The 24,414-nt window shown below is 37.0% G+C and overlaps 1 protein-coding gene across 1 annotated transcript in view; it reads left to right on the plus strand.

Annotated features, from left to right (window-relative positions):
* Window positions 1-24,414, plus strand: part of ZHX3 (zinc fingers and homeoboxes 3) — a 49,384-nt gene that overhangs the window by 1,833 nt on the left and 23,137 nt on the right. The window lies entirely within an intron of this gene.

A 24,414-nucleotide genomic window follows, 5' to 3' on the forward strand; every position in this document is an offset into this window, starting at 1 on the left:
CAATTCAAATCAGAATTTAACTGATGTTCATAGTTTTACCTCACAAATTACTGGAAAGCTTTGCAAGCAATTTAGTTTGCCTACCAGAATAATTTCTATGGAGGAAACTGTATTAAAATGTAATAGTGAAACCAATGAAAAATCCTTAATGGCTAAATACATTTAAGTAGTGTGGAATTCACAAGATAAAATACGTGAAATGACAAGTGGCAGGTAAGAGTGATGTAGAAATGAGTGAGTGAAAAAATGGTTAAGCATGAAATGAAGTGGTTGTGAAATGCAAAGCATAAAGTATATAACAGTTTTTAATTTATACTCTCTACATAATGCATGCAAATAATGTAGAATAAATATTTTTCATCTAATGAAATGAACTACAATCCAAGAAATATATGCCGTAATAAACCTGTTTATCTTAACTTGTCACAAGATTCTCTTGGTTTATGTATAACTTACAACCACAATTGAGACTGGAATTTCAGTCTCTTAAGTGATTGAGTCATCACATGACTAGATTTGATTTTATTAAAAATGTAACCATGTTGTTAAACCTAGTCATGTAGTAATTAAGTGTATCATACAGTGTTAAGCGAATTCGGCTTCCCCAAGGAGGGGAAGTATTGCAGGCTAACTCTGCCCACAGTTTGGAGTTCGATTCTGATGGGGCTCAAGGTTAACTCAACCTTCCTTCCTTCCAAGAGTAATAAAATGAGGACCCAGATTGTTGGAGGCAATATGCTGACATTGTAAACCACTTAGAGAGTGAGGTGGTGCATTTGGAAATCCCATTGAAAAGCAACTGTAGGGCAGGAAAACCTTTTAGCTGTTTTTATATCAATCTGTGTTGGCAGGACTTCTTCAAATTTTTGAAGATATTTTGTTGTACACAAAGTATAGCTGTTATTAACAGTTTATTCGAAACACATTTTATAAATTATTTAAGTTTAATTTTTTTTAACATAAAGTGTGGTTCTTTCTCCTCCAAAATACCATGCTACTTCCTGTGTACTTCTCTCCCTTTTTGTCACAAAGACCAGAAACTTGTATTTGTTTATTTCAGTTTTGGGGCTAAAATACTGGAAGCTGGAACAGGCTGCCTGGAGTTGATGTACATATTTCATGAACAAACAGCAATTAGAATTGTTTGAGTGCTTGAAGCATGTCGATACTTTTCAATATTGTGTTCTTATACCCTGGCAGAAAAATCAAGTGGAATGACTAAACTTCGACACAGTAACAAGCATATAGGATACATTAAGAAGCATAGTACAGTCTCAGCTCAAAGGGCATTCTAAACATTATATAGAAAAAAAGAAAAAGCAGATAGGAAAAGAGCTCTTTCAGGAAAGACCTATAAGAACAGATTGGATTGCCTGAGAAAAGGCTGACCTTCAAATAATTTGGACTTGAGTTATTTGGGACTTTGATAGCTACATTAACTTATTGCAAGTATGTGTCATGGACTAATAGAGTTACCTCATTCCATGAGATGATGCTTGATCGTCATTTATTTATTTTTCAAATTTATATGGCCAACCATCTCACGGAGAGTGACTCTGATTTGCGTACAACAATCCAGTAAAATAATAAATATAAAACAATCATTACCTATAACCATTAAAAACATTAAAAATATAAAAATGGACAGAGGGATGTTAATAATGGACCCATAAGTTTATGTCTGCGGGCATACCTGGGCCTTGAGGGTTCTTCAAAAGCTCAGGTGTGATGAGGCCAAACTCATCTCTGGTGCAGAGATTCCACAATGCAGCAGAAAAGACCTGTCTCCCAGAACTCATCAAATGTAGCTCGCAATACAGTTGAACCATAACATGCCCATTCTGTTGGATCTTGTGGGACAGGCAGCTGAACTTTCCAACTTATAAGCTGTGTCACAATTCTTGATCAAAAACTGAGAACACAATCTAATCTGTAAAGAACTGTGTCATTCCACTGAGTTCTAGCATGGCAACTGTGTTGGGTATATTAAAGTAAACGCTAGTATTTTATCTCACTTTGGTTAATGTAGATGCATAAAAATAACAGGATTTGTTTTCTTTCAGTTAGTACTGACTGTTAGATTGGAATAATTCATGTCTCAATACCTTTTTTTCTGTTGTTTTAAAATTCCACTCGTAGAAGCTTTTTTTAAAAGTTGTGATCAGTATTAAGGGTTTTTACTAATGGGGTTTGTTTGTTTGTTTTCAGAGTAACCTTGCATGCTGAAATAGGGTTCACATTCCAGCCAATATGACTTGACTTCCTATGACTTCAGGCCACAAACACAGTGCATACTCTTACATGTAGATTTCTCTAGTATTTTTAATATATACATTAAGATCACACTTGGAATACCATATGTAGTTTTCTTCATAAAAATGTTGCGCTGGAAAATATAGAAAGAGGAACAATCAGGATGATTATTCTCCTGCTCTCACAAGAGAGAATATACAATCATGTCTTTTTAACTTAAAGGCAATGTTTCTCAACCATAACAATGTTAAGATGTGAGGACTTCAGCTCCCGGCATTTTCCAGCTAGCATGCTGAATTCTGGGAGTTGAAATCCACGCATCTTAAAGTTGTCAAGATTGAGAAACACAGACTGATAGGTAAAGGCATTTTATTAATTCAGTTGCACTACAGAATGAGCTGCCATCAGATGTGATGATCACTAATTTAGCTTGTTTTAAAAGAGGATTGGCTTCTGGTTTTGATGGCTGTGTGTTATTTCCTCAATCATAGGTAGCATACCTGATAAACAAGGTATGTTTTCCCCTACAGCAGTTAAAGCAACTGGAAATATTTTTGAGTTGGGAAAAGAGTTGGTGTGGATAAAATAAAACTTGGATCTGCCCTTTTAATCCCCTAATTGTCACGCTTTCACTTCAAAATAAAATGTCAGCAGAGCAACTCATGGGTGTCCAACTTTTTGGCTTGCATATGAAATATATAATATAGTTCGTGTATGTAAATCACATAATGTTAAAAGTTTGCAAACTTGTGGGACCTCATTACCAGCTGTCCAGGGCTGCATGCAACCTACTGGCCACATATTGGACAAGCTTGGTGTAGATTTATATGTTAATTTCCTGTATTTACTAATTTATTGTATTTAGATCTACATGAGTTCTTTTCCTACTTTTATCTGCTTGACAAGAATGATGAGAAATAGATTGGCGCAGTCATCCAGCAATCAGCAGCAGCAGGAATCACAGACAGCCCCTAGAATTTTCATTCTAATCTTAAACCTGGGGTTAGTTATTTTACATATAAAAGTGCTGTAATTAAGTTTTGTAAAGGCTTGCATATATAACATAAGTTAAACAAGATCGTGTTGACCACTATTATTTGCATGTTGTCAGCTTCAGAAGGCTTTTGGGAATTGGAAATGTTTGAGTGGGATGCCAAAGCCAGATGGAAGGAACATGTGTTGGGATCTTGCATCACTTTCACTTGGAAAGTTAATGTTTCTGGGAAATGACTGGTCTGGGATTATCATGTTCTTTAAACACTTCAGGTTTTAGGAATGGAAAAGATTTCTATTTAAGAATTGAATGCCTTAAATTCTTCCTGATCTCATCCCCTTTTCCTCTAAAAGTCTTCTTTCATCTACTCCCCAATTTCTAATTATAGATCTTGGGAATAAATATGGGTAACCCTTTCTTTTTGTAGACTTGATACTTTTCCATCTGCAATTTTAATTTCAGATTGATTTACTCCATGTTCTTTCCATGCCGTCATTTGTATTTTGTTGGGCCCTAATTAGGATCATGGTGTCCTAAGAAAGCTGGATTCTGCATGGGTATAGAGGAGCCAAAGGTTTCCTCATGAATTGGAACTTCTTGGAATGAAAAATATATATAAATTCAATTTCCTTTCAATATCAGAGAGATATGAACAAACAGCAAAAAAATTCTGAGGCACTGAAGGGCAAAAGAAATTGTATTTAACAGAGCTCTTATTGCATTAAAACATCTTTATTTCATTTGATCTCTGTTGTTTAGTTTGACTTATTTGGCTGGAAAATGATATTTTGATATTGTAACCTAGATATTGTATTTTAAAATAATATTTCTCTTTTATAAACAAGAGCAGTGATGCTTCTGTGGCCAATATCTTAGTCTGGAGCAAATAAACAGAATATTGAAACTTGATGCATAATATATTGTAGCTACATGTTCTTATAATTCATACTGATTTAAAACATGTTGAATGGAGGCAGATGCATATTTTTGTAAAATATTTATGTTGAATAAATGCATTTTCTGCATTTTTGGCAATTTTTTTCTTGCAGCTTTAAATTGGACAGCTGTCTCTTGATACTGGTTTTACCACCAAAAATTGCTTCTGACCTCTTAACACTAACATAATTATTGATGGATTTGGCTACTCAAAAATATAATCTAATATGTAAAGTGTTAATTTAGCCCCTTCTATTTCATACAGTTTTGTAGCATTCTTGCAACATGGTTAACAAGGTAGCCAAGGCATTTTTAGAGGATTGTTGCTTATTGATGGCACAGATGTTTTAAACCAAGAATATCTTCAGGTAGGACTGAAAAAGATCAGATCTGAAAATCTGTAGGGATGTGAAGTTGTTGGAGGGAAAACAACCCTAGTTTAGAGACAGTCATAAAAATCAAAGTATACTTCATCCCTGATGTTTATTTGTGTTATCTGTTTTGAATGATTGAATGAATCAATGCTTGTGTGGAAGTGTTTGAATAGTTTATTAAGCAGTGTTCTCTTTTAATTTTTTTTCTTTGTTCCTGAACATATGGTAGCATATTAAGATTCACCCATAATCTCAGTATTTGGGGCATTTCTAGCCAAACAGATACTATTAATCTTAAATTCAGATATTCTGATTTATTTTTCCTCTTTGATCATTAAATTAACTATGTTTTTATAGTGATATAATATTTTATCTTTCTACATTCTAGTTTGATATATGTATTGAATACACTTCAGTATTCAATATCGAGCATCAAAATCTTTCCGTATTAACAATAACACTGCTCAGCTGACAGGGAGTAGGAGTGTGGCTCTGTTGGCTGTGGAAGAAACTGGGGAAGGGCAAAGGCAGGCTGGGCAGAGCAGGGTAGAGGTAGAGCAAGAGAAAAAGAATTCGGAGGAAGACCCACCCCCTCTTCATCCTAGGGCACCCAGGGAGGAACGGAGAAGGGAGCAACATGAGTTGCATGGCTTATAGGGGAGGAAAGGGCCCTGATTCCCTTCATTAGCTGCAACTGGGAACACAGTGTCTAAAAAGGGAAGCTGCGCACAGCAAAGTTGTTGGGAGCAAATTGTGAATTATCTGGTATCATCGAGGCGTATCTGGGTTCCTGGCGTCTTCCCAACTGTGTATGTTTTGCTGGGCCTTCAAGTCTGCAATTCCTTCTCCTGCCCTGTCCTGTTAATTACTGCAGCGTGAATTGTGTGGATTTTTATTTACAGTTTGTATGTACTTTGTTTTTGGACTGAATTTCCTCCACTTAAAGACTGTTCTTGGGAGAGTTTTTTCTCCAGCTGAAGGTAACCTGGACATTGGGGGCAAAGTTAGAGGTATTAAAGAGACATTTCTTGCTTTCTTGACTGTGTTGCCTTTGTGCCATGCCCCGGGTCATCATATTAGGTCTGAGTATTAGGACTGAAGAATTCTCCAGAAAAGCAATCCTTACCAGAAAACAGAGAGACGACAGGGAGTGGTTTACTGCCTTGTGAATCAATGATGACTCAGAAGTTCTAGCTGTGTTTGCTTCAGCCTTACTATGCTAATATCGAACCATCTGGTTCTTAAATTCAGAACTAAGATATTAACCATTTACAGATTATTTTTCATTCTTTTATGATAATAGACTTGTCAGTAGCAAAGCTATTTAATTCCTTCTCACTTTTTATTTCATTTTCTGAGCTGATTTTTGTAGGTTTAGGATCTTCATCTTGCAGGCATCCTGGTGTTCGGAAAGTATGAATGTTTACAAGACTTCAAATGGATATTTGAATATCAATTACTGGTATTAGATTTTAAAATAAATATTGTTAGTTTGACGAGGAGCTTCCACTATGTGTGTGTAAAACCATATTCTCAGGATGAACATGGTGAAACCTATGGCCATTAAATGTTAGTTATCAATACATGGTAGACTAAATTGATCATGCTCGGGATTTCCGTGTATTGTGACCAAAAGAAAGACTTGAATGCTTTGGGGTTATAGCTATAACAAGACCCATTTGGAATTGGATTGTTTTTGATCTGCCTCAAATCACATTCATTCCTGAAAACCACCAAATTGTCCCATGAAGGGGAGGTTTGTCATGGACTGGAGGAAGAAGGGAGTGAGTGTTCCAGAGTTCTCCAGAATATTCTCTTTCTGAATTAGTGAGTTTTGTCCATCCTTATATTTGTTATTATTTAATATAATTTATCTTATTGCCTTAGTCCCACTAGGATTCAGGTAAAGTACAATATGAAAATTATTTTTTAAAATTAAGTAGTATGTGATATGTAGTGTGATATAATTCATTTTAATAATAAATATTTTCTGGCACTGGAGACTCCCCAGTGATCAGTACCCAAAGGTGTTCCAAAAAAGTCACATTATTTTGCAAGCTTTCTCCAAAAAGAGAGAAGAAAACACTTGCCATTGGACCAAATCCTGTTTCATCTTGTAGTAGAAGAGAATCTTCAGCAAACACTCCCTGATCACCTGGATTCAGCAAGGAGAATCTATGTGGGAAAGATGGTTTCTTAGGTACATGGGCCCTGAACCATACAGAGCATTATAAGTACTGACCAGGCTGTTAAATTCCACTCTAAAATAGATAACCAGTGCAGTTCCCGCAAAATGGCAGTGCCAAGACTATCCAGTAATCCAGTAATCATACGGGATGCTTCATTTTGGATCAGCTACAGTTTTCAGATATTCTTCCACGCAGCCTTATATAGAAGAAATAATGACAAAGGCATGAATGATTGTCCTTAGTGCATGCTGTGCTCTTTTGGACTGCAATTAATACACTGGCTGAAATTGAGCAAAGACCCTTATATAACTTCTACCTCATTCTCTATTAAAGGACCATGTTGCTCCATATCTCCTGACTTCAGAACTTCAGCCACCCTCCCGATCATCTAGGAACGTTAGCCTGGCAGCTTTACATCTTTACTATCAAAGGCCGAACAAGTTGGGTATGGCTGAAACAGACTAGGGATTGGTCAGTTTTTCCCCTTTCTTCCCAGTAAGCTGTGTAAAGGGCAAGGTTTTAAGATCCTTGGGTTTTTAAAAAAGTTTTACTCTTTTGTTGTAGAAGTGGGATGAAGGGAATGTTATTGTTGCAAAAGCTTCAGTAGCTTAGAAAGGAGCAATCATTATCATTGCTTGTCAGTGTTCCTGATTGGACAGAAATGAAGGTGATTGGGATTACTTGTCCTGTTGATGTGAAGTTCAATACTTGTAAGAGTATGATAGTCAACTTACCTTCCTAGTACTATATTTATTCTAAGTATTAGAAAGTAGACTAGAACTCCCCACCTGGGAAATAAGCAGTTTTCAGATGGCATTGTCTTGTGTGGTTCTATTATAATGTATTTTGATACTTGTCCAAATGTTAGTGCTTGGCCTCACTTATTTTATTACCTGAAATTTGCTAAGGTTAGCTATTCCCAAATATTTCTCAGTTGTCTAAAATAATTTGATTCTCTCGTTCATGGTCCTTGATTCCTAGAAATAGTAATGAACTGCTTGAATACCCATCTTTCTCTTCAAATTGCTTGAATACTCATTTGTCTCTTAAATTTCTAATGTGGAGAAGCTGCTTTGGAGATTCCAGAATTAAATGTATTAACACTGGTTAAGGTGTGATATATTAACTTTGATTAAATAAGTATGAGACGTGCAGAATAGATATATTGCACCTTGACAGTTAAGCTTTGCACAGCAGCAGACTGTGTGCTCTTCATTGTAAAACACTGATATAGAGCAGATCTGCTGGGTTGGAAACTTCCCAACCCTGAAATGAAATGGATTGTGCTCAGAAACCATTTTGTTCAGTTAAAGGTAGATAGTAAGTTGCTCCAGGACTCATGTAAGGGAACCTTTTCTAGTTTTACTTCAAGCTGGTGCTCTGCTTCTTTGATGTTCCACATATCTCTGTTAGGTATATTTGTAAGGTATTACAAATTTTATTTGGACATAAGGTAGGATATAAGGTGTATTGCCGTGTAAGAACCATGGTGGTGCAAGTGGTTAGAATGCAGCACTACTTCATCTGACTGCCAGCTGTCTGCAATTTGGTAGTTCGAACCTCACCAGGCTCAGGGTTGACTCAGCTTTCCATCCTGCTGAGGTGGGTAAAATGAGGACCCAGATTGTTGGGGGCAATATGCTGACTCTGTAAATCGCTTAGAGGGGGCTGTAAAGCACTGTGAAGCAGTATATAAGTCTTAAGTGCTATTGCTATTGATATCTACAAATATCTACAAAGCATTTGAACTAAAAATATTTTCTTCTATCAGAATTTTTCAGGACTATGCAACTATTTGATGCTGCACTTTAATTGTTTGGCTTCTGTGGGACCATGATATCATTGGAATGGGCAAGGTCATATATTTAGGGGAGGAGGGGAGATGGTGTTTGTTAAAGGGGGATTAAAAAGACAAAATGAATCTTGAAACCTTGGAAATCATGTTGCTATTTAACTCTATCAAGATGAGAAAACTGGCCCAATTTCTAGTATGCCCCTTAAAGTTCACCACCACCCATTCAGACGAATAACTGCAAATAACAACCTTACTGTCTCTACAATGGAGCTTTGGAAACTGTAAAAGAGCTTAGTATAATGTAAGAAACTTGAACCTCAATAAGGGTTCAATCAGCATTTTGTTCTTAGGCAAGAGGTGCAGTCAACTTCTGAATGGCATGCTAGGACTGTACGATACTCCAGAAAGCAGGGCAGAACAGCATAAAGAAGTGAATGAGACCAAGAAAAAAATCAATGTCAATGTATTTATTAATTTATTAAATATATTGAATATATTAGCTTCTTGTGCATTTCATATTTTTTCCTTTTGTTGCAAAAGACTGCAAATTTCTCTTAAGATTTTGGGAACCTTGTATGGCTGTGAAATTCACGTAATAGATTTCGTCATAAAGAGGGATAAGAGGTGTGAATAAGCAGCTGTGGATATTGTATTGGACAGTGTTCTGCTATGCCTGTCTGGTCATGCAGAAGGAAAGGTTGATTGACTCCAATATAGTCACCCAATAGCAGGTGACTAAATCTATTCTCTTTGAGATAAATAAAATTCAAGAGAAGGAATAATGAAAAAAACATTTCTGTACTAATGCCAAGGAGGATCAACAGAAGAGAGTAAACAGGGTGTCGGTTTCTTATTAAGAAAATAAAAAGTCAGCTGTTTTAAGAGCTTGTTATGAATTGCTTTTTCTATAAACTCACTCTTGTGTGTAACCCAAACACCTTTAGCAAGGCTGTAATTATCTATAGTTGCCTGGGCTTCCAAATGTAATAAAACACATCTCTATGCATTGTCAAAAATATATATTCATTTTAAGAAACTTGATCTAAAGCTAAGTGGTTAATGAGAATTCAGGCTAGAATCAGAATTAGAAAAGGACTACAAAATGTAGCAAGAAGTGAGAAAATCAAAAAGGAATGTTTATTGTCCAGATGTACTTAAAACCTTTCAGAGGTAATTTGGAAGTTGGCTTTTCCCAGCTGAAGTACCTGACTTACAGTGTGACTTGCAAAATGAAGGAATAACAACTAAAAACATAGGCATCAGGCAAGCATAGTGACTTCTAGTTTTTGAAGCAGAATGATCAAATGAGGATTAGAAATAAAATCAGCAGTATGCTAGCAAATATATTATTTAAACTATTGACAATTATTTAAAGAGAAGTATCTGAGAGTCCCTGTTGGTGATGTGGAAGATTGGGAAAATGTAAATATTCTGAATTCTCCAATTCCTCCTAAATTTTCCATTTCCATTTTCTAAGGGAGCTTCATGTAAGCAAACAGATCCTTATTCTTGTACAAATCTGTTTGGCTTCAGAGTGGAAGGAATTTGGGCAAAAACATTTGAAGAAAATTTTGAAATGATACTTGAAGCTTAATTTCTGTACTTCAGTCCAAGAAAGGTCAAACCATCAGGATTGTAAAATCATAGAATTTAACCTCCTGCAGAACCTCCTTCACTGCAGAAATCTACCATTACAATACCCCAGTCAGATGTCCATCGTTCCTCTGTGTAGACATCTGAAAAATGAGATTCTATGACCCCTCCCATAGTTGTCTGACTATACTTTCTATTTGAAAAAAAAAAAATACTGATATTCAACCAAAATCTCCTTTTGTGAATTTAAGCACATTGCTTCTAGTCCCATCTTCTCTAACAATTCAAAACAATTCTATCCAACATGGCTGCCTTTCAGATGCTTGTAGACTGTTATACTTCCCTTTACTTCAGATTAAAATATGCAGAGCCTTCAACCATTTCTCTCTTTTTTTCCTACACCCCTTCTTGGTTGATATCGTTTGACATGTTCCTTTTTCTCAATAGCCTTCTTAAAATGTTGGACCTGGAACTGGATGCAGTATTGAGTGTGGCCTATCTACTAAGTGTGGCTATCCAACAGAGAATAAAGAGCAGTTGAGAATCCTCTTTAATCTCAGAGAGGAATGGAAGGATGTGTTTGAAACTTGGAGTGCCAAGAGGAGCACATTATGAGATGCAAGAGAACAAAGGTGGAAATTGAGAGAGAAAAATGTTCCAAAATGATAACAGGTGGAGGAAAAGGACATGAAGGAAGAAGTGCAGAATTTATGTTGATTTGAAAATCAGTGAGATCTTGGATCTCAGGCCTGTAGTCTACTCTAAATGTTCTATTCCATTTGCAGAGTAAGATATAACAATAAGCACCTAGAAAAATGTTTAGAACATTTTATGCTCTGGAAGAACTTTTATAGAGGCTTTTACAGTAAGACTCACCTGCTCAGCATTTTTCATAGCTTAATCTTTTATTACGCATTATTATTTTTTTCCTGGCAACTACTTGGTAACTTTGTAGGTCAAGGTCTTTCTTATTCGAAACTGGGTTCTTTCCAAAGTATGTTGAAATCTTAAAAACCAAAGAGAAAAATCCTTTTGTGATATATATTTTAAAATTGAACTTCAGTTGGAAATTTAAAATAGTTTGGCTGCCTTCTGCATCCTATCTTTGTTTTTCATTTATTATAGAACTTTGAGTAGGAGTGCTTTCTGAATAAATCACCACTCCTAATTTCCCTTCCATCATTATGGCTTTTAGATGTATTGGATTTCACCTTCCAGAATTTCCATTTGGGTTAATCAACAATCTGACTAGGAATGGGACTTCCGGTTTGAGCTTCTTCAGCGACAGACCGAAACCTCGTCTCTGCGAGGCTTCGGTCTGTGCTCGCTGCTAGAGTGCCCCGAGCCGCTCAGGGCTAAGCTGGCTAAGCTGGTTTTGGGGCTAAGCCACCCTGTAGAGGTGGTGAAGAGAGAGGAGACTGCCAGCAGGGTTGAGGAGAGCCGCATCTCTCCTTCCCAGCTGGCCATTACTCCCTTTCCCGAAGGCGGTTGCAGCGGTGGTCAGAAATGGCTACCACAAAGAAGAACTCGACCGGAAAAGATGATATTTAATTGAAAAGAAGTGTTAAAGATGTTAAGATTTTAATGATTATTAATGATAGAACTGAACTGGAATGGAATGAGGGTTTATAATTACATATATTTACAATCTTTCTTTTTTTTTTAAAGAATATAGTGTGTATTATAAGAATGTACCAAGCAGGATTCGATTGGAAGTTATGTATTATGTATTATATTGAAGGTCATAACCTTAAGGTATATATTGAAGTTTAAATAAGAGTTGAATGGATGTAATTAAAAATATAAAGGTGTCATACTCCAATTAGTAACTACAGGAGAAAATCTGTTTAATGAGAAAAGATAATATGAAATTGAAACAGAACAGACAAAAGTATAAAAGTATAAATATAATGATTTGAATTGAGATGAGATAATCAAAATAAAATTGAGAAAATTAAAAGAGGGGAAAAATTATATAGAAAATGTAAATTAGTATAAGATATGGAATAGAATACAAAAAGGAGCATGAAATTGAGTTTTGTGTCTGTATAAAGAAGTTCAACCTGGGACCATGCTATTTTCAAAAAAAGATGTTTTACTTGTATTTTGTATGTGTGAAAACCCAAATAAAACTTTATTAAAAACAACAACAACAATCTGACTAGGAATGTCTGAGTAAGTCCAGAAAACCTATCTACAATATAGGTAGGGTTTGCTGTGACATCACAAACCTGATTCTGCTGTTATAGTTACCAAATAGCATTGGAACCCTGCATAAATATCGTAGAAGTCTGAGTTTATTTGGAAGATACAGGAATAATGCTGTTGTTGCTGTTTTTACAGAGGTCTAAAGTAAGGGAGCATTATTGCTTTTAAAGTACTAGAGAAGGTAACACTGATCAAGTGAAAGTGGCTGAGTAACATGTAAGCTATTGTAATATACTTTGCAGAACTGAAAGATCTAAGTTCTCCATGCTGTAGTAATTGTTATGTAGCATTGTAACTGCAATGTTTGCTAGATTTAGGCCCAAAGAAATTCTGAATAACTGTTTGTAAAGTTCCTACATATTGCGATTATTGAACTGGGATTTAACCTTTGATCTTTCTGTTGTTATCTTCATTTTATTGGGTTTCACATGAAGTCTGCAGAGGAAGTAAAACTGAGTGAAATTGGGAATTGAGTGTGCATATAAAATATGTGTGTGCATATAAAAGTGAGAAAGATAGACAAACATTATTTTTCCTACAATTTATACTATGTAACAAAACATGTGCATGTTATAAATGTTATAACAAATCTTTACGCTGTATGTGGTATAACACCCATTCATCAGAATCCACATTTCTTTTTCTGAAATATTTTACTGGTGTTTTTCATTATTTTTATTCATTATTTGCAGAAAACTGCACATTCTTCTTTTTTAGCTTTTCTGTTCATATTCCCTGCCTCTTTGAACTATTTCTTTAATGTATGTTATTAGAATATATATACAGAATAATATGTTAACTTACATGTTCTGAATAATTACAAAAATGTGTATGATTATTGTTGAATATGTGGAAAATCTAAACTTTTTAAGAGTTGCATCAAATTTTACAGTTGTTGGAGAAACAGCTGTTTGATGTGCATGCAATTTCTGTGTGTTAGGGAGTACTGCATGCATACACATCTTTAAATAGAATAGTTTAGTCATTTATTTATTTATTATTTATATCATGCCTATATTATTTTTTATAAATAACTTAAAGCACATATCAAACGCACATTCCTCCTCCTATTTTCCCCACAACAACAACCCTGTGAGGTGAGTTGGGCTGAGAGAGAGTGACCGGCCCAAGGCTTATCTTCTAGTAGGGCAGAATTCCTAAGGAGATTCGTAGTCATCCAGGTCAGGAGGCCCCAACCTGTGGCCTACGGTCCATTATTGGGCCGTAGCCTATTTGCAACCAGGCTGTTTGAGTGATGGGCAGGCACGTGTGTGCACGCGTGCAGGTTCATTTGTGTGAGTGGTGGGCACCAGAGCACGGAGTTCCACTAGTGCCAGAGGCAGATGTATATGCCCAGTGTTCACACAAACGAAACTGCATGCACACACACACACACACACACACACATGCCCCTCATACAAAAGCATCCCTTCTTCTCTCTCTCCCGCATGCCAGCAAGGTTGGTGATTTTTGGATGACCTGTTTCCTAAATCCAAAAAATTTTTGGAAAATTTTCCACTGGGACAACCATAATTGAGAATCTCCCTAGGCATTGTTAGGCAAGGTAGGTGTTTAATAAGTTGTGCTGAATTTTATGCCTCTTTTTTTTTTTTAACCATGGTTGTTCAGCTAATCATTGCAGTAGTTACCTGAGTCACACAATCCTTCAGTGAACCTGGCTTCCTCTGTTGACTTTGCTTGTTGAAGCCAGCTGGGAAGGTTTTAAATGTTGATGAACCTGGGGCCACTGCAACCATTGTAAATACATACTGATTGCCAAATGTCCTAATTTTGACCAGGGTGCTGCAATGATCACAAATGCAAGGACTGGTTATAAGTAACTCTCTTCAATCCTGTTGTAATTTCAAACAGCCACTAAATAAATAGTTGTAAGTTAAGGCTACCTCTATTTTTATTGTTTGTAGGTGGGACCAGAATGAACATTGATTGTCTAGAGGGCAGGTCCACGTAGTAGAAATTTAGAGATTTATTTGTTTGGCTACATCTTGCTATCTGCAGTTGAGGTTAGACTTGGTGCTCTTCTATGTAAGGCAGGATGTGGTAAGAACTTGCCCTAGGTCTAATTCTTAAGGTTAACTGTATGGATTTTTCCAAGGAAAAAATATCTACAATGACGTACTGATCTTTCTAAGAATTAATCCTACAATTATGCCCTTCAGTAGTTAGTCAGCAGCATTATCTGGATGTGTGCTGTTAATGATATTACTAAATAGCTATTGCAATTTCTTTTTGTATGTGTTACTCAGAGTGATTTAAGAGTTCTTTAATTTTACAGTCTATGCTGGGGTGTCAAACTCACATCGTCACAGAGGCGTCACATGACGTATTGGGCATTTCCCCCCTTCGCTAAACCAAGTGTGGGCATGGCCAGCAGGTGATGCATCCAGTCCATGGGCTGGGAGTTTTACAGCCCTGGTCTATGCAAAATGTAAGTCCTGAGAGCAGGGTGACTGCAGTTTGTGCTTGATCACTGAAAGGGAGTTCCATGAAAAAGTATTGACCCCTTTCTCCAAAGCACCTGAAGGCGGGACAAGAAGCAATAGGTGGAAATTAATCAAGGAGAGAAACAACTTAGAACTAAGGAGACATTTCCTGGCAGTTAGAACAATTAATCAGTGGATCAACTTGCAGCCAGAAGTTGTGAATGCTCCAACACTGGAAGTTTTTAAGAAGAGATTGGACAACCATTTGTCTGAAATCCTATAGGGTTTCCTGCCTAGGCATGGGGTTGGACTAGAAGACCTCCAAGGTCCCTTCCAACTCTGTTATTCTATTCTATTCTTTCAGATTTTCTGAGTGTTGCATAGCTTTGCCATGGAATGTTATCAAAGCTTCATGGGGGTTCTGTTGATACATAAAGGGAGCTTGAGAAAAGAAAAAGCATTCATATTTAAGGCTTGTTTGTTTTATTTTATAAAGAGAGGCATCCAAGATGCGATAAAATAATGCAAAAAAAAAAAAAAGCAAATATCTCCTGGTTGTACCATATTTAGCCATAATAAGTGTCATCACTTAAATTCTGTGAAGAAATTGAAGTCAACATATAAGCCTAATAATAAAACTAGGAAAGATATAAATATGTAATCCCATGACAAAAGAAAAAATAATGAATGTAATACATGAAACTTGATCTCTGCCAACCAGTAAAAATCAGAGTATACATACAGTTCACAAAATGCATACATATATCTATTTCTGTTCATGTTATTTTTTTTTATTTCACTGATTTCTAAATAGGTGGATTCATTTAGTTTTAAAAAGCTTTCACACCAAAGGAAGATAGCCTTTCCACTGAAATCTGTCCTTTTTAAATGCAAGAATTCTATGAAATATATTATTCTGCTTATTTGCCAAGTTACTACTCAGGAAACTTGTTGTTAAAAAAAAACTTGAAAAAAGAGACAGATTTTGAAGAGGAAAATTTTGTGGTTGGAGTTTAACAATAGGAAATACAGATAGTCCTAGACATATGACAACAATGGAGCCTGGAAGTTAAGTTGAAAGTCATTGCTATGTCGTAAGTAGAGGCACCACCTGGCTACATTTGGTGTTGATTTTATGTCCATTTTAATGTCAGCCAAAAGCAAATCACCATGGTCATTAAATCAATCATGTGGTTAAGCAAACCACATGGTCTTTAAGGACCATTAAAGCTAATGGGTATTCTTTGCTATTTTCTGCTAGGAAACATAAACGTTGCAAGCCACAGTCATGTAACTGTGGGACACTGCAGCTGGTTGTAAACACAAGCCAGTTGCCCAAAATGTGATTCACATGATTATGGGGTGGGGGCTGGAGTCATAATTTCAAGGATGGGTCATAAGTAGCTTTTAAAAATTCCATTGTGACTTTCAATGGTCATTAAAGGATGGATCATAAGTTTAGAACTGTCTGTAGATTACAAAACCAAATAATAACAACTTTTACAAATTGGCCATTAATTTATGAATTACAGATTACAGATAATCAGAGTTGGAAGGGACCTTGTAGGTCATCTAGTCCAATCCCCACTCAAGTGGGAGACCCTATACCATTTCTGACAAATGGCAGTCTAATCTCTTGAAAGTCTCAGTTGATGGAGCTCCCCCAACTTCTGAGGGCAAGCTATTCCGTTGGTTGGTTGTTCTCACTGTCAGAAAGTTTCTCCTTGTTCTCACTGTCAGAAAGTTTCCAGGTTAAATCTCTCCTTGTTCAGTTTCCATCCATTATTCCTTGTCTGGCCCATAGGAGCTTTAGAAAATAGCTTGACCCCCCCCTCCTGTAGCAGCCCCTCAAATATTGGAAGACTGCTATCATGTCTCCCCTGGTCCTTCTCTTTACTAGACTAGCCAAGCCCAGTTCCTGCAACCGTTCATCATATGTTTTAGCCTCCAGTCTCCTAATCATCCTGGTTGCTCTTCTCTGTACTATTTCTAGAGTCTCAACATCTTTTTTATAATGTGGTGACCAAAACTGGATGCAGTACTCTAGGTGAGGTCTTACTAAGGCTTTATAGAGTGGTATTAGTACTTCCCTTGATCTTGACTGTATCCCTCTGTTAATACAATTTAGGATTGCATTAAGTTTTTTGGCGGCGGCTGCACACTGCTTGCTCATATTTAGCTGGTTGTCCACTAAGACTCCAAGATACCTCTCACAGTTATTGCTATTGAGCCTGGTTTCACCCAGTCTATATGTGTACTTTTGGTTTTTCTTGCCTAAGTGTAGGACTTTACTTTTCTCTACATTGAATTTCATTTTATTAGATATGGCCCAGTGTTCTAGTCTGTCAAGATCCATCTGGATCTTGAGCCTATCTTCTTGAGTGTTAGCTATTCCTGCCAGCTTAGTATCATCTGCAAATTTGGTAAGTTCCCCTTCTATTCCCTCATCTAAGTCGTTAATGAAGATATTGAAGAGTACTGGGCCTAAGACGGAACCTTGTAGCACTCCACTGCTTACTTCCCTCCACATAGACTTAGACCCATTAAGGACTACTCGTTGAGTACGGTTTGCCAGCCAGTTGTGAATCCATCTAGTGGTGGTGCTATCTATTCCACTTTTTTCTAGCTTACTAAGAAGTAGGTCTACTTGGTCTACTTTATCAAACGCCTTACTGAAATCTATGTCCACAGTATTTTGCTGGTCTACTAATTTAGTCACTGTGTTGAAGAATGAAATAAGATTGGTTTGGCATGATCTGTTTTTAACAAACCTGTGCTGACTGCTAGTTATTACTTTACTTGTTTCTAGATGTTGGCAGATCTGTTTTTTTATTATTTTTTCCAGTATCTTCCCGTGTATTGATGTTAGGCTGATTGGTCTATAGTTTCCTGGGTCTGTTTTTTTTTTCCTTTTTTGAATATGGGAACCACATCAGCTCTTTTCCAGTCCTCTGGTAGTTCCCTGGTGCTCCAGGATTTTTGAAAGATATGGTGCAGTGGTTCTGAGATGACCTCTGCCAGCTCCTTTAAAACTCTGGGATGTAATCCATCAGGCCCCGGTTTTTTGTTTTCATCAAGATCAGACAGGTATTCTCTTACTATTTTTTTGCACATTTTAACTTTTATAACTTTTATTTCTGGTCTGTCTTTTACAGTTATGTTTTTGGTGGGTTGAGCTATAGTTTCTTTTTGCATGAAGACGGATGCAAAGAATGAGTTAAGCAGTTCTGCTTTCTCTCTGTTGCCTGTTACTTCCTTGCCATATTCTCTCTTTAGTGGACCGACTGTTTCCTTGATTTTTTGCTTGTTATTTATATGTTGGAAGAAACTTTTTTTATTATCTTTGACTTTTGTTGCAAGTCTTTGTTCGTTCTGAGTCTTTGCTATCCTGACTTCGTCTTTGCAGATTCTGGCTATCTGTTGATATTCTGCCTTAGTTGTATGTCCTTCTTTCCATTTTTTGTACTTGTCCCTTTTTTCTTTCAATTTGCCAGAGAGATCTTTGTGTAGCCATGCTGGTTTCTTCTTGGATTTCTTGTTTTTCTTTCTCAGTGGTATTGTGCTGGTCTGGGCTTCTATGATCATACTTTTTAGAGTTTCCCAAGATTCTTGAGTTTTTTCCCCTTTAGGATTTTCATCCATGGAATCTTTCTCAAGTTCTCTCTGAGATTATCGAAATCAGCTCTTTTAAAATCCAAGACTCTGGTGTCATTATGTTCTGTTGCTTGTGTTTGTGTTATGTTGAATTCTAGTATGATATGGTCACTCTCACCCAAGGTTCCTGCAGTTTCAACTCCCTCTATCACTTCTTCTCTGTTTGTAAGAATTAAGTCCAGTATGGCTGTCCCTCTAGTTTCACCCTCTACCTTTTGGACAACAAAGTTGTCAGCAAGGTTGGTTAGGAACTTATTTGATTTCTCACTTGGTGCAGAATTAGTTTTCCAAATGATATCAGGATAATTGAAGTCTCCCATTACTATTGTTGTGTGTTTCCTGCATATGTTTGTTAGTTGGCTGGCAAAAAGGACATCTATTTTTTCTGCTTGATTGGGTGGTCTATAATATACACCTATGGCCATGTCATTCTTTTTTTCTTTTATATTGACCCATATGCATTCTTGGCGGTTTTCATCTTTGGTTTCATGCATTTCTGTAGCAATATAGTGGTCCTTTACATACAGTGCAACTCCACCTCCTCTTTTACGGGGTCTGTTTTTTTTTTTTTTGAATAGTTTGTATCCTTCTACCAATATATTCCACTCATGGGTTTCATCCCACCAAAATTTATGTTATTCCAACTATATCATATTTACCTTCATGTATTTGTAGTTCGAGTTCACCTTGCTTGTTCCCCAGACTTTGTGCATTTGTATATAGGCACTTGAGATCTTTGTGTCTGGCACTATGTTTACATAACCTGTCCCTGTGTTGTGCCTGCCTGTCCCTACTATGAATGTTTTACCTGTGAAATTTGCTGTTAACAGTTCAAAATATTTGAGGTTCTTTTTATTCTCCTCCATGCTGCATCGAGAGCCCAGGATGGGTTGACTCCTTCCTATGATGTCATTTAGCTGAGTCTGCACTAAGATATAAAAGCCAGCCCCCGGAAGAGACCCCAGCTTTTGACTCAGCTCCTTTCAGTCAGTAGCTGTGTCTCTGAAAGCTTCTGTTAGATAACACTCAACAGCGATCTTCAGTACCGTTTTTCCTCATTTCAAGCATCTCCCAGGATCTGGGCAGCTGCTCTTCCAGGAGAGCAGGGCTTTCTCTCTCTTTCCTGCAACGTTGGGAGCAGTGTTGCCAGAGCGCTGTTTAGACAAGTTGGGCAGCGTCTGTAGACCTCCCCCACGCCTGCGGTTTGAGCGGTCATAAAAAGGATCAGCAAACCGATAACAGCTTCAGCCAGCTGAGGTTCTGTAGATAGCACTCACTAGCGATCTTCAGTACCTTTTTTGCTCGCTTCAGCAGCTCCCAGGATCTGGGCAGCTATTCTTCCAGGAGAGCAGGGCTCTCTCTCTCCTGCAGCGTTGGGAGCAGCGTTGCCAGAGTGCTGTTCAGGCAAGTTGGGCAGCATCTGTAGACCTCCCCCACGCCTGCGGTTTGAGCGGTTATAAAAAGCGATCGGCAAACCGATACCAGCGTCAGCCAGCTGATCGTGTGGCCAGCGGCTGCCCTTTCCTTTGCTGACTTCACTCGGGGCTCTTTATAGCCTAAGGAGAGATTCTTCGATCTCAGAGCCTGTTTCCCATAGTCAGTGGCCATCTTGGATTCAAGTCTTCCATCACAAGGTGAGTGGCCATTTTGTAAGCCCGGGGACCAATTTATACCCTAAGGGGCTTACAAACAGTTTCTTTCCATCGTAAGAGCCTTTATTCTTCAAATGGAGCAAGATAAGGTCAGGCAGAGTCCCCCCCGCAGTGGAACAGTCTCTTAAACCCAATAAGAGAAAAAGTCATAGGCAACGCATCCAATCAGTCCAGAGGGAGGTGGCTGCTAAAATGAGAGCTAAGGCTCTAGCCCCTAAGAAGGCAACTCAGGCTGAGTTGAGGGCAGAAAAGCGGAGACATGCAGCCGTAGAGAGGCAGTTCAACAGAACTATTCAACAGAAGGGAGTGCAACTACAGCAGGGTTTCAGGTGATACCCGTGGGCCCCAGTCAAGCCCTCCCAGGGGAAGAGAAGTTATCTGTGAGCCTTTCCATCTCCATCCTGGTCTCCTGAGGCCTTTGCAGTACAATATGATCCTCAGCTCACTTCTTTAAACTGGTGTTCCTTATCTCCAACACATTGCTCAAATGATAGGCACTAACTCATGGACTATTGTACTTTTATGTAATAGGCTTATCCTGCAGTAAATCACCTTGGGTTAATTTTCTTGGAAATTGTCCTCTAGTCAGTAGCAATTTTATTTTGAACTGATGAAAAACATTTGTCAAAGTTCTTCACTAAAAGCATCTGTAAACATACTTGTGATTTAAGAGGTCAGAATCTGGAAAAAGGAACTGTCAAAATGTTTAGGCTTTGGACATTCTCTACCAATTATTTGGCTTCAATTTCAAGTAGTTTCCAAATATTGCACAATTTTTATTAATCTCACTGAAAGGCTTTGTGGCCATATCTTGCAACATTTAGTTGAGAATTCTGAAATCTCTCAATACTTTTGTATTTGTTTTTAAAAATAATGGAAGCAGAATTTAAGTTGCCACTGATCCTGCTAATACTTAGTTTCCCATTGCTTTTCTAATTGCTTGCAATTGACCTAGAGTAAAAATAAATGTATAGTTTACAAAAATGTGAAGGATGACAATTTGCAAGGCTCTATATTGGTATTCCTGTTTCCTTAAATATGTTTATAATTGCCCTGGATTTGAGCGTAAGATTAAAGAGTATCAAGTTTTCAAATGACAGCAAATTATACAGACTTAGCAGATCTAAGAGTTTAAGAACTGAGTCACTGGATGATAATATATCAGGTATAACTAACACAAACAAATGTAAAGAGATGGGCATTTATTTTCTTGGTTTATGGGGCCAAGATGGAAAACTTCATTACAGATCCAATCTGTTTACATGGGCTATCTGTTTTATTATTCCTCCATTACATCACACTGTAATATATGCTAGTTCACTTGTTGTCTTTGTTCACATGCTTTATAATAAAATCCCTTCCCCCTTTCAACCCAGATTCAAATATTACCTAATAAATTAATGCTAAGCCTTTGTGTAGAGGTTTCTTTTTTATAGAAAAGCAGCATTCATAAAAGCTTAACTGAATAAATATGTGTAGCATTTTATAAAAGGGTAAAATATCATCAGTCACACTGTCCTCTCCCTTCCCTTCCTTACACTGTTCGAAATCACAGCTGCCTGTTGTCTCCTAATGGAAGTTGAAATATTCCACTGCACTGATTGGTAAGACCTTCAGTAGAGCCTTGAAAAGCATGTGCTTACACAGGCTGTAATTATCATAAAGTGTTCATTGCCCTAACCAAACACCTCCTCTGCATGTTTTAAAGAGGTTTTAGAGCAACATTCATGGAGAAGGCTAACGATGCATCCATGATCAGAAACAGCATAGTTTTCAATATTGAATGTGACCAGTGAACAATATTGTATTTAAGGGGATGCAACAATGTCTTCCTTACTCTTTAATTAGGAAATTATAAACAGGACAAGGACTACAGTCTCTGAGGGGTTTGGATGTGGGAGATATCTCTTCTTTGCCTTTCCTTGCCATAGTCAAAAGCAGGCATGATCTCAAAACAGTATTCTATCTTGTGAGAGTTTGCCAGGATGTATGTCAATGGATGGCTCACATCTGGTGGACTAGTTTTTGCCTAAGAAAACTGTTATTAGCCCATAGAGTTTATGTTGAGGTTCCCAGATAGTTTGTAATAACTTGCAGACATGTTGACTTTCTACTTGCAGTTCATTTAATTCCTAATGTATCTCCTCCACCCCTATTTTCCGTGAATTTTTTCCCTAGTGCTCTGAACTTTAGTTTTAAAATTGTTAAGTTAGAAATTGTACTTTAAATCTTTAGGAGAAGCTCTCCATGAATACATATTGCTCAATGATCTACATTAAGAAATCTCATATGTGTATATTACAAGAAATGAAATCATTGTGATCGGAGTCCTCTGCATTTTCATAATCAGGAAATGTTTTTTCCCCTTTATATGTACTCTTGTAATATTTAGCCTCAAGCCTCAAGAAATTGATACTTTTAAAAACACCATATTGTTCAGAGCACAAAAAGCATTAATTTGCTATTTTAAAAGGAGAGAAGAAGCACTCAATACAGAATAAAAATTGAAGCTGTACATTTATAGCTAAAGGTTTTATTTTTTTTATTTTTTGCTGTATGAGTTTAGTATCTAAACAATTGCTTGGCTAGTTGGTTGTGGCATTTGGAATTTTAGTAAGCAAATGACCTGGGCAGCAGCTGGCTTGTAGCATTTAAATAATTGATGCTTGTTCAGTTTAGTCTGCCTCCTCTGATCACCCCAGTGGTCTCTAATATCTAATCACCCTATTGAAATTAAGCATGAGCATTTACTGGTACTGTTTCTGATTATCACACTTTGATGGAGTGAGAAAGAAAGACTGACACCTTTGTATCCTGCTTAGAACTCTCCAAGAGAAATTTGCTGGCGTCTCTTGGAATTAGAATATATTTGATCTTGGTTTGAATGGTGAAAATATCTGCTTCATTGCCATGTATTTTGAGAGCCAGGAAAATCTGACACAGAGATCCCACATCAAACTGTAGATTGAGGGCGTATACAGGTCTTGTATCTGTTTTTTGTTTTTTTAATATAAATGATGATGCGCTTCAATGGTTAGATGGCCTAGAGACACTGGTATTTGAACATAGATTTTTTTAGCATTTATATTTAATTGTGTTTTACTAATCTAGTGAAACGTTAATATAGATTGCTAGTCCATGTATGATATGCCATGTACTAAATAAATAACAGCTACTTCAACATTTTAAACTCATCAGATAGCCATAGTTCCAAGGAGGCACCTGGACTTTCTTGTTTTTCTTTCGAAAACATTTCACTTCTCATCCAAGAAGTTTCTTCAGCTCTGACAAGATGGTGGGGAATGGAAGGATTTATATTCCTTGAAGAAATCCTTCCATTCCCCACTGTCCTGTTAGAGCTGAAGAAGCTTCTTAGATGAGAAGCGAAACGTCTTCAAAAGAAAAAACAAGAAAGTCCAGTTGCCTCCTGAAAAAGCACCTTTGGGACAACCATGACTGGATAACTGAGAATCTCTGCAGACTTCTGATAGCCATAGATAACAACAAAAAAAAAAAAAACCCAAACCCCATCCAATTAGACTGGAAGAAAATGCTCAGACATTTCAACTTCTCTCTGTTTAGCATTTAATAAAATTTGTGCAGTCACAGGAGAAGAGCAAGTTATGTGCATATCATGAAGTATCAAATTATCAAGATAATAGGAAGTCAATAGAGGCCCAGTGGAGTTTGTATTAACTGCAGTTGCATCTATGTTTGCTTGTCAATTTCAGGTTCTTCTTTCCCTGCTATATATGCTTTGGAAGTTAATCTCCAATTAGTTTATAGAGTAGGAAGGAAAAACCTGATAACAAAACGATGCAGAAAGTAGGGAAAAAAAGGAGTAAGGAGGTAGATAAAGATAAAAAAGAAAGTGGCATCTAGGTAAGAAATGCAAAAAGAAGAAAAATAAAAGTTAAGTGCATTACCGGATTACTATTCAAAACTACTTTTATGCTTGAATCAAGCATTTCCACCCTCTGATGGTTCATTTCTCTTTCCTCATGAATTCTGAGTTCAGACTAAATGCTCTGTTATATTTCTAGAAAATTATTTGCGTATTTCAAATTATCCTGCAGATGAGTTCATTAAGGTCAAGGGTATGGCTGATTTCAAACAGAAATGGGAAAGAAAATAATTTGACTCACATTTCAGTTTAGATTTATCTAACAATTACCACCTCAGTCAATTTGTGAATTAAAATATAAATAATTAGTATTCTGACCTTTCTGAATTTTAAGATGATGTTTTCAGAGCAAAGAACATGTATATAAAGATACATACATTTTATATATATTTCAAAAAATGTATGTTAAGGAAGTGTG

Source organism: Pseudonaja textilis, chromosome 3 (assembly GCF_049901715.1).
Source record: "Pseudonaja textilis isolate UNSWEBS1 chromosome 3, rPseTex1.2, whole genome shotgun sequence".
NCBI classification, from domain to species: Eukaryota; Metazoa; Chordata; class Lepidosauria; order Squamata; family Elapidae; genus Pseudonaja; species Pseudonaja textilis.